The sequence below is a fragment of the Mustela nigripes genome, unplaced genomic scaffold (genome assembly GCF_022355385.1).
Source record: "Mustela nigripes isolate SB6536 unplaced genomic scaffold, MUSNIG.SB6536 HiC_scaffold_805, whole genome shotgun sequence".
NCBI lineage: Eukaryota > Metazoa > Chordata > Mammalia > Carnivora > Mustelidae > Mustela > Mustela nigripes.
The window spans coordinates 728-11,712 of record NW_026740212.1 but is presented as its reverse complement, the minus strand read 5'-3'; the positions used below and the strand labels follow the sequence as shown (position 1 = coordinate 11,712).

The window sequence follows — 10,985 nt, the reverse complement described above, 5'->3', positions numbered from 1 at the left end:
AAAAAAAAAAAAAAAACTTTTTATTAACAAAGTGTTCAGAAGGGGGCGCCACTAAACAATGAGAGTTTTCGTTGCCGGGACAATTTTGTTGCAGAAACAGCTGAAAGCAATCAGCTCAGACAGAGCCAAAGGCTTGAGGGATTTTTAAAATTACAAAAACCGAACCAAATCAAACCAAAACAAAAAAAAAGAGTGGTAAGATACCAGGGTGAGAGATAAGGAATTTGATCAGATATCAAGAGTAGGATAGGAGATTGCTTCCTTTTTTGAGAGAGTCTTAGCATATTTTCTTAAAATTAGCTGAAATAAACAATGTGTTTAGTCTCAAAGTGATTTGCATTTTTGAACAAACTCCCTATCTCCTTGAGAATTATAACAAATATTTCATGAAACATCATTGATCTTTACTTTGTGACACTGCTGTAAAGTACATTCAGAGTTGCCAGTTAAAAGTGTTAGTGTTGAGATGAAATGTCATGCATTTTTCTTCACTTCCATGCAAATGAACACAGTAATTTATTAATACACAATGAAGAAAAAAAATTGACAATGAGTTCCAGATTTTAAAAATCACTTGCCATTCAATCCAAATTGTGAGTTTGATCGGTTATCGAACACTTTATAATGCACCCTCGGTAATTTAGATATTTGCAAATGACATACCAGATAAAGGGCCAGTATCCAAAATCTATAAAGAGCTTATCAAACTCAACACCCTAAGAACAAATAATCCAATGAAGAAATGGGCAGAGGACATGAACAGACATTTCTGCAAAGAATACATCCAAATGGCCAACAGACACTAGAAAAATTGTTTTATAAATGTTCATTATCAACTAACTAGATAAGCTTGATATTACAGAACACTCCCAACAACCGAAGACACAAGTATTTTATAATTGTGTGATAATCATGCATTTAATTTCTTGGAGAACAAAACACACTTTAGCATAACTAGGTTCGTTCACAGAACCAGCCTTGATAACACACTTTACAGCTCTTTAGCTGTAAATCTCCATTTGTCTGAGCTGAGCCAGATTTCTCTCCCATACTATAAAATAAAATCCCATCGTAGTAGCATCCCTTGAATAAAATCTTCCTTACTGTCTTTAATGGGTGTCACAATTTTTTTTTTTTTCTTTAACAGTCAGGAGGGTGCTAATGGAGTACCACGACAAAAGGCCTAACTTCCTATAATGGACATTTCCTTGGTTTACCTGACAAATACTCTTTCTCTCTTCTAAGGAAAATTTCCAGTTCTCAGTATAACTGCCAACTGGCCCAGGGGTGGACAAGTGAGTCAGATGAGACCAAAATGAAAATTATGTTGAGACACTGGACCTTGAGGATTAAAGCCAAGGACAAAAAAGTGTTGGTACTCCATTATTCTGATGGTCCATTAACTCTTGCTTTTTTGATTCCTGTGTCTATCACTGCCCCTGCCTTTTTGAAGATAATGACCATTCATCTGAGTACACGGTTCACAGAATCCCTTTGCAATGGCCCATGCGGGCCAAGGTAGTACAGCATAATAGATCTCTGTAAGTTTTTAAAAAATGTCTTTGTCCCTGTTGCCCATGGCCATTAAAGACAAAAGGTCGGGGGTAGGGGGATACTGGAAAAGGTGAAGTTCTAGTTACTCACTGATTTTTTGACTGGTAAGAGAGAAAGCAACACCTACATACAGGGCCAGTGGGTGAGTGGAGGAAACATCTTTGGCTCTAGGAGGAATGGGGGAAGGAGAAATATTAATATTCTTTGTCTTTGGAACTGCCCCTGAAGACTTCCCCACACAGGAAAATGACCTAGCGTGACTCTCCTAAACTTCAGCAAGCCCCTTAAATTTAACTGACATCTAGATCTGATACTCCCTGCTGGATAACTCTGATCATTATTTGATTGTTATTTATTTTATTTTAAAATTATTTTTAAAGAAAATTTTAATCTAAATACAATTAACATATAATACTAGTTTCAGACATACAGGTTAGTGATTCATCAGTCTTTTATAACACCCAGTGCTCACTGTATCACATGCCTTCCTTAATGTCCATCACCCAGTTACCCCATCCACCCATCCCCCTCCCCTCCAAGAACCCTCAGTTTGTTTACTGTGATTAAGAGTCTCTTCTGAGGGGTACCTGGCTGGCTCAGTGGGTTAAAGCCTCTGCCTTCAACTCAGGTTATGATCTCAGGGTCCTAGGATCGAGCCCCTCATCAGGCTCTCTGCTCCCTGGGGAGTCTGCATCCTCCTCTCTCTCTCTTCCTGCCTCTCTGCCTACTTGTGATCTCTGTTTGTCAAATAAGTAAATAAAAATCTTTTTTTTTTTTAAAGTCTCTTCTGGTTTGTCTCCCTCTTTGACTTCATCTTGTTTTATTTTTTTCCTTTACTCCCCTATGATTCTGTTTTGTTTCTTAAACTCCACATATGAGTGAGATCATATGATAATTGTCTTTCTCTGACTGACTTATTTCGCTTGGCATAATACCCTCTACTTTCATCCCTGCCATTGCAAATAATTGCCATTTATTTTAACTCGACAGAGAAGGCCACTAGAAACAGCAGGTGATGGCCCCAGCTCCTGTCCCTCCATGCAGAACATCTGTTAACACCTGTGGACATCTTTTCCTCCCCCCATTCCTATGAACGTTGCTCAGTTGTTACATGGCATGGACAAATGCTGTGGCTGGTGGCATGGACACACTGGACAAGCTTGGCCTTCGGTAAAACAAAGACTGGATTCAATTACTCAAACTGAAACAGGAATGCTTGGATGAACAAGCCTGCCAGGAAGTCCCACTTGAGGTACTCAACCTGTGCCCCTTCCCTCTTTGGACCAAGAACCTGAACTTGAGAGATGAATGGCTTATCCAAGGTTATGGCAAGGTTACACAGAGCTGAAAGTAGACACAGGTGTATATGCCTATTGATCAAGGCTGGCTGTGAAATCGAACTGCCTCAAATCTTGATTCTTTTTGCCACTTCTGATTCTCTGACCCTGTTTTTCATAGTTTAGGATGTAGGAATAATAAAAATATCAGCTAATGGGGTATCCTGACATTTTGATGTTTTAGTTCTTGTCAGACATTTACCATAATGCTTAGCACATGGATATGTGTGTGCACACACATGCACATGCTTGACACTCAAAAAATTGTTCCCTGACATTAACTTTATCAGTGCACTTTGCATCCACCACCAATTGGCTGTTTTGTCACAAACTGATTAAAGCAGAATTGTCAAGTGAGGAACTTCAAAGCCAAAGCATTAAGTGCTTTGAAAAACCAGCACCTGGGAGGATTTGTCTCAGCATCTGTGATTAGAAGGCAGCAAAAAGAGACCTTGGGGACACAGTTCAGCCCTTCATGAAGCAGCCATTCAGAACTTTCTCCGAAGGGCTAATGCCTAATCTTCCAAAGACCAGCAAGAACAAGCTTATGGTCTGTTAAAATCAGATTTTTAAAAGATTTTCATTTATTTATTTGAGAGAGAGAGAGAGAGTGAGTGAGAGAGAGAGCATGAGAGGGGAGAAGGTCAGAGGGAGAAGCGGACTCCCCATGAAGCTGGGAGCCTGATGCAGTCCTTGATCCTGGGACTCCAGAATCAAAATCAGATTGATTGACTCAGTACAGTCAGGGAGGACATTCCTCAGGAGTCACAGAATGCTGGTTGCCATGAGGGAGGAGTCTTTTACAAAGTGTGGGCTCTCACAGAAGGAGTCTGAAGCACGTGTATGGAAAGCAGAGGTCAGTTCTGGATTAGAAGCTCTTTCTGAGGGGAAATGAGTAGAAGCAGGGATTAACCAGGACTTGGGCTCTGCCTTATTCAGTTCAAGTTGCTGCAACAAATGATGACAGACTGGGTGGCTGAAACAGCAAAACATGTACTATTCCTTGCAGTTCTAGAGACTGAGAAGTCCAAAAGCAAGATCCTGGGAGATCTGATATCTAGCAAGAGACTGCTTCATTATCTATAGATGCCCATATTTCTGTTGTAGCCTTGCATGGATGACAGCTGGCAGAACAATCTCTCAGGTCTTTTCTCAGAAGTGCTTTTATCTCATTCACAAGTGCTCCAATCTCATGACCTCATCACCTCTCAAAGCCCATACCTCCTGATGGCACTCCTTGAGGGTCAGGGCTTCAACATCTGAATTGGGACAAGACACACACATTCAGTCCATTAGCAAGTGTTGTCATGAGGACAGCGTAGCTTATCAACTGGGTATCCCCAGGAATCCATGGGACTAGCAAAGCAGAATCTGGGGGCGTCACTGGTAGGAAAGCAGGAGTTCCCCAAGAGACAGTCCTCATAGCATTTTACAGAGACAGCATGACCCTTGAGAAACAATAGTTTCCGTGACCCATACACCAGCCTTTATCTATGCCTGTCCTCCCTGCTGGATTCACAGCAAGCCTACTTCTTTCTTTCCCAGTACAAATGGATTTCCACTCTCTGAATCCTGATGAATTTTTGCTCTTTTGCGGTTAGTAGGTTGTCCCTCAGGATTCTGCATGTCTGGATTTGCAATCGTGGAAACTGCCAAAGGTCTAGGGACCTGCGTGGCAGAACCCGGCCTCTACCACAATTGCCCAAGGTAGGGACTCTGGTCCCTTGAGCGTCCTGTGCTGCTGTCAAAGGTCTGTGTGCATTGGCTTATTGCTTTTTTTTTTTAATGTAATTGCTTATACGTGTGTTTGATCATGCTCAAGTGGCCTTTCTGTGGAAATAGTGGCCAAGCTACACCTAGAAGTCACTGAAAAAAGTTCTAAGAACTCCTGGTTGGTATGAGGCTAGAGAGAGAGAGAGAGAAAGAGAGAAAAGAAATCTGCCTCTCTGCATTTTGCAAGTCCCTGGGCAAAATCTGTTGGTTGTGCACTCCTCACACGGAGATTCCAGGCAGGGAGGCCCTCCTGAGCCTCATCTCCCTGAGTTTCTCCTCCAGGAGCAATCCCTAGTTTGAGACCAGGGTTAGGGAAGGAAGAGCAGCAAAGCAGGGTCCAGAAGGAAGGACTGCCACAGACCATGGAGCACCAGAGGGCCAGGCTGGTACCTTCTCCCTGTTGGGGTACAAATGGGCTCAGCTCAGCAGGTACAGGGGTGCCCTTGGCCCCTCTGGTGGGCTTTGCAGTGCCCCAAACTCAGGAAGAAAAAAGGCTGGCTCAGGTGACTTATTTTTGACTGGGAAGGAGCTGACAGCAATGGAAATAAACAAGTAGGGAATGATGTTGGAAAGTTGGAGGGTTTGTCCTTTATATCTCAGCTTTCTCTCCTATCTTCCCTTGCTCTGTAGTGTGTTCTCAAAGAAGATTTTGGCATGATATTCCTGTTCACTGATTTACTCCTGTACTGTGTCTTTTCTGCTGTTCAGCTCATCTGGGGAATTCTTTTACTGTAAAAAGTATCTTGCCCTTGCAAGGGCAAGGGCAAGGGCAAGACCTGAGAAATCCCAGAGATTTCAGCTTGTCACCGGCTATTTGGAATGCTGGAAAGGATTCAGAGTAGGGGAAATCGTCTTGGACATCTGAGACCACCCCCACATTCAGCGGTCCCCTGGACACAAACCCAGACCTTGATACTGATCCTGAACCATGCTCTCAACTCAGACCCCTGTGATCCTCGCCACAGTGCTTTCAGATCAGTGCAGCCATGCCCATAGGCACAAACTCTTAAGCCTAGATCCTGTCCTGAGAGGTCTGTCCCCGACGGCCTGGCTCCAAAGCCTCAGAGATTGGGGACAGTGAGGAACACCATAGGACTCACCCTGCCACCCTGAAAGGAACCATGCCATTTGGAACTCCAGAAAGGATTCAGAGGAACTGAAATCTGCATTCCTACCTCTGGACACCCCCATATTCAGCAGGCCCCTGGATGCAAACCTGGAGCTTGACACTCACCCTGAACAAATCCCTCGACTGCCCCCTCCCCCAGAACGATGGACAGAGTGCTGGCAGATCGGGCCCGCCATGTGGTGGGCCCTAACCATAACCTTTGGCTTGGTTCTCAGGATTCTGACCCCAAAGGCCTTGCAGTAGGTGCCCTACAATTTGGGGACACCTGGGCAATCCCAGAGGACTCAGCCTGCCGCCCAGAAGGAAACTGTGCCATTTGGAACTCCGGAAAGGATTCAGAGGAGCAGAAATCTGCATGCCCAGCTGAGGACACACCCACACAGAGCTGACTCCTGGACACAAAGCCAGAGCCAGACACTCACCCTCACCTACACTGTCAACTCAGCCACCCAGACAGCTCTCCATGGGGTCTTCAGGTCAGTCCTGCCATGTCCCTGGTCCCTAACACTAACCCTTGGATGGGTTCTGTAATGATCTCCTCATTTCAGGTAATGTGGTGGTTCTGCAGGACATTGTCCTGGTGTGGGATCAAACACACTGAAGCATCCCGTGTGAAGTGGCAAACGTGGTAAAGAAATGATGGCTGGGGAATCTGAGTGTGGAGACAGCACGTATTTGTGCTGCTATAACAAGCTGACTGCACTTTGAAATCACCGCAGAGGAAATGACTCTTCCAAACATCCATGTTAGCACGACGACACGGAAGCAGGGAGAACATCAGACTTTGGGATGGAGGCCAAGCCCTCCCAGATCCAGGTCACCCAACATGGAGAGGACAAATGTTAGCAAGAGACTCGTGGGAGGATTAAATCATGGGCCCCTGTATCTCAGGTGCAGTAGAAGCAGTGGACTTGGAATTTCAGTTTTCCACAACGTTCCACCACAAGCTGGTTAGAACTGTGCAAAAGCAGGAAGGGAAGCCCCAGTAAAGTGGACGGGGGATGCCATAAGGGGAGGCTTTAAGGGGGCGCCTGGTGCTCAGTGCCCATTACAGACCCCACATTGCAATCCCCCACAGGAGAGACTCACCAATTCCAGGCCCCACAGGGGAAGCTGGAGGTTCATCTCCTGACTTTTTGTAGGAGCTTTGCAGCTCAGCTGGTGAGAATTCTCCATCACCCTGCCTTTCTCCAGGGGACTTTCCTTCAAGCACCCTTCCCAACTTCTTCCTCCTCCATGAAATAATGTTCCTCTCCTTTGTTTCTCGCACTTGCCTGTGATGGGACCATAGCTTGCTCAGCCCAGACTGCCATTCTCTGCTCTTCCCAAATAAACCCATGCTGCTGGTCAAATAACTGGCAGATGGAGTTTAAGGCAAATCGAACTAATAAATTCAAGAACTTGCAAGGAACAAAATCAATATGCACAAATTAGTGGCACTCCTACGTGCTCGGAAGGAGCCATCAGAAAGAGACTACGGAGAACGATCTCATTTACACCTGCATCCAAGACAGCAAGATACCCGGGAGGCCCCTGAACCAAGAAGGTGACAGACCTGTCCTCTGACAGCCTTGCAACAATGACGACAGACAGGGAGGGGGACACACGGAAATGGGGAGGCACGGTGCTCAGGGAAGAACCCACAATGGGACAATACCTACTCTCCCCAAAACCGTCTACAGAGTCCTCACTCTGGCTCCTGAATTTCGGGACTCGGCACAAGCCTGGAGTGTGTGTGGACACGGGAAGGACCCCGCAGGGCTGAGGTGGGGGGAGCACAAGCACCGAAGCAGGCAGACGCTCCCTGACTGCAGACCATCTGAGGAGCCCCAGGAAATGAATCCGCGAGCACACAAACACAGATGAGGACTGAGGAGCACCCGAGCCCAGAAAGGGGGGACCCCACAGCCCCGCGCACAGCACAGCAGGAGGCCACGTCTCCTCACACAAAACGACGGAAGCCCCAGTGTCTACACAGGGCGCCCTTCCTCTGTGGGGTCCTGAGACCACGAACCCCTTGACAGTCCACTCAGGCGGCTTCTCCTCACATCCTCCAGCGTCTGGTCCTTAGGAGGTCGGACTGCTGCCAGTGTGGGCGCGTCCTCCACAACGGGTCCGGTCAATGTGGCTGCAGAGCCACACCCTCCTCAGCTTGTCCTGTCAGGGTGGGAGGCGCCCCACATTCTCCAGAAGTCTCCACAGTGGGTCCTGAAGAGGCGGGGATCCGGGGCTCCTAACCCAGCTGTGGCTGCGCAGCCTGGGCTCAGGGCGGGAGCTGCCATCTGGCGCCCTCTGCAGGCGGTGGAAGGCAGGGCAGGACTGTGGGAGCTCACCCTTCAGTGGAAGGTCCTGCTCCCTCCGGGGTCCAGCTGACGCCATTTCATTCCGGAAATTCAAGCTGCAAGGAGCACAATACCCCCCAACTTCCCCTCAAATAGCTAAGGAACAATGAATTGGAAACAATGTGGAATTACAACAGTCCTTGACCCAAACAGTGGCACTGAACATGGCCCTGATGCAGACCCACACTCTGACCTCAACTTGGTCTCAAGCCTGGACCCTACCCTAATCCAAGACCCTAACCCTAGCCCCCAACCCAAACAATGTTCACAAGAATCAAAAGGTAGAAACTGCAAATATCCATCAATGGCAAGTGCATAAGCAAAGTGTGGTGAAGGGTTTGAATTTGGGTTCAGGTTCAGGTTTTAGTCAGAGTTCTAGATCAGGCTTTGGGTTTAGTGTTAGGGTGAGGATTTAGAGTGAAGGACAAGGGAACAGAGTTATAGTTTAGGGCTTTAAGTTTATGATTTAGGCTTTAAGACTCAGTGCGTAGGGGATAAAGTTCAAGGTCAAATTTAGGGTTTGGCTTCATGCTGAGATTTGGGTTCAGGGTTCATGACTTGGAGGTCTGGTTTAGGGTTTGGGTTCATGGTTCAGGGCTTGGATCCAGGGCTCAGGTACAGGCTTTGGGTTCCATTTCAGGTTTGGGATTCAGGGTTCTAGTTTGGGCTTTAAGGTCAGCTTAGGTTTTAGCGTTGTTAGGGGTTAAGGTTAGGTTTAGGGATGACACATATTCTTCGGTTGTCATCATGGACAAAAAAATTCTATCTGAAGTTTCTAAGTCAGAAATGTATTTCATCTGGGGGTGCCTGGGTGGCTCCGCATGTTAAGCCTCTGCCTTGGGCTCAGGTCATGATCTCAGGGTCCTGGGATCCAGCCCTTCATCAGGCTCTGCTTGGCGGGGAGCCTGATTCCCCATCTTTCTCTCTGCCTGCCTCTCTGCCTACTTGTGATCTCTGTCTGTCAAATAAATAGAATGAGTAAAAGCTATTATATGATCTTTTACAAACCATTTCCTATCTTTGCATTCTCATGTGCCAAGACAGACACGGATTATTTAAAACCCTGAAGAGAGTGCTCTTGCATTTAAATTGCCTGTAACCTTCGTGTAATAGTTTTATGATTGATGATAGATTTAGTTAAAATATAACTGTTTTAAATATTTACTCTCAGTAAACGATTTCAACCTATGTTCATTTAAGTAACTTGGTGCATAATCCCTTTTCTATTAAACCATAGTGCAAGGACCAACGCCGCGTTTCCGAGAGAACCCTAAGCTATTTTTCTAGAATGGCCCTATGCCTATATATCAGGTGTCCTGTTTTCACTCCCTTTGTGGAGCACCTACCGTGGAGGTCATGTAATAACCAATGACCAAAAAAACAAACATACATGTCGAAGTGCCATCCCTGCCTGGAGAAGAGGAGACTGCTCAGACAGATCCCAGGCAGGCATCTCAGCCCAGGCCTGTGCTGGGGAAGCTGGTTCCTGGCTTTGGCCGCAATCTGGAAGCCAGCAAACTGACCCAAGAGTGCAGCATGCGTTTAGGACTGATGATCATTTCGCAGCCAGGCCCCGCGCGGACACCCGCTCAGGGAGCCAGGCTAGGAGGCTGCCCAGCGCCGGCGCTGGCAATGCTCACAGCCTGCCTGGGCTTACCCGCACCCAACCCGGGCCCGGGCCGGGCCTCAGGAGGGAGGGGGGCGGGGGCGGCGCAGAGAAGGGTCTTTGCTAATTTCCAAAGCAGGAAGTGAACTCCCGGAGGACTCAGGAGGGAGGGGGGCGGGGCGGGTGCAGCCCGGAGAAAGGGCTTTGCTAATTCCCGAGGCGGGAAGTGAGCTCCCAGAGGACGCAGAGGAGAGTCTGGGTGGAGGTGGAGGGGCTGGCGGAGGAGGTTGCGGGCAGCGCCAGGGTGCTGTGCTGCGGCTCAGTCCGGACTTCAGGACCCACCTTACTCGCCGCCTGTGCGCTCCCGCGCTCCAGCCTAGCCCGCGAGGCCGCGCTGTACCGTTCCCCCCGCCTGCTGCCCCTCCCCGCCCCATGGCTTCTCCGGAGGACCCTCTGCTCACAGGTAAAGAGACACGGCGCCGCGCCCTCACCTGGAGCAGAAAACGCCGGCCACGAGTGGGGCGGGGCGGGGGGGGTGTCGTGGCCCAGCCGCCCGCGAACCCCAGGGCACCGGGAACACCCCAGACGCCGAGCTGCACCCCATCTGCCAGGGGTCGGGCCAGGGACAGCTCTGCACGAGGTAACCCCCCCACCCCCGCCAGCGGGCGGTCTAGCCCCCATCCTTTGGCATGCGCATGTCAGAGCCTCCTGCCATTCCCATGGCACCCAGAGCCCAGAGAGTGAGGCCTTGGGTGCTTTTTTTTTTTTTTTTTTTCCCTTGGGTGCTTTCTAATGACAGATTCAAGGCAATTCTTCGACTTTGGGACTTCAGAGTTAACATAGTTTTCATTTGTAATTATTATTTTTGTGTGGGGGCCATAGCTTTTCTTTTGACCTATGGTTGTTTTCACTCCCGGTTCTGAAGAAACCCCTAAATCCTAACCCTGTTGAGGACTCTGAAAGCTCTCAGAGCAGCAGTGCTGGGGGACAGTGTGGACACATGGTTTGGTTTCTCCTCTGGCCTGATTCTGTGGCAGCCCCGCTCTGTCCTCCTCAGACTTCAGAGCAATATCTGAACAAGTGGAGAAAGGACCAGGGGGTCAGGAATGTGGCCACTGAAGAGTGACTTCTCTGGAGGGTGGCTGAGCTAGCAAGTGAGCATGTTAGTCCAGCTCTGCCTGCAGTCTGGATGGAGCTAAACAGAGGCCAGGGAAGGGGAGGAGGAGCAGAGAGCAGGGACAAAG

General features: G+C 48.2%; 1 long non-coding RNA gene across 1 annotated transcript; it reads right to left on the bottom strand.

Annotated features, from left to right (window-relative positions):
* Positions 1-3,503: 3,503 nt before the first annotated feature.
* LOC132008731 (uncharacterized) lies at positions 3,504-7,384 on the bottom strand. Its single transcript, XR_009401710.1, has 2 exons — positions 6,883-7,384; positions 3,504-4,150 (listed from the first exon to the last, which is right to left on the bottom strand). It is a non-coding gene; the product is annotated as an uncharacterized LOC132008731 (long non-coding RNA).
* Between the last annotated feature and the right edge of the window lie 3,601 nt (positions 7,385-10,985).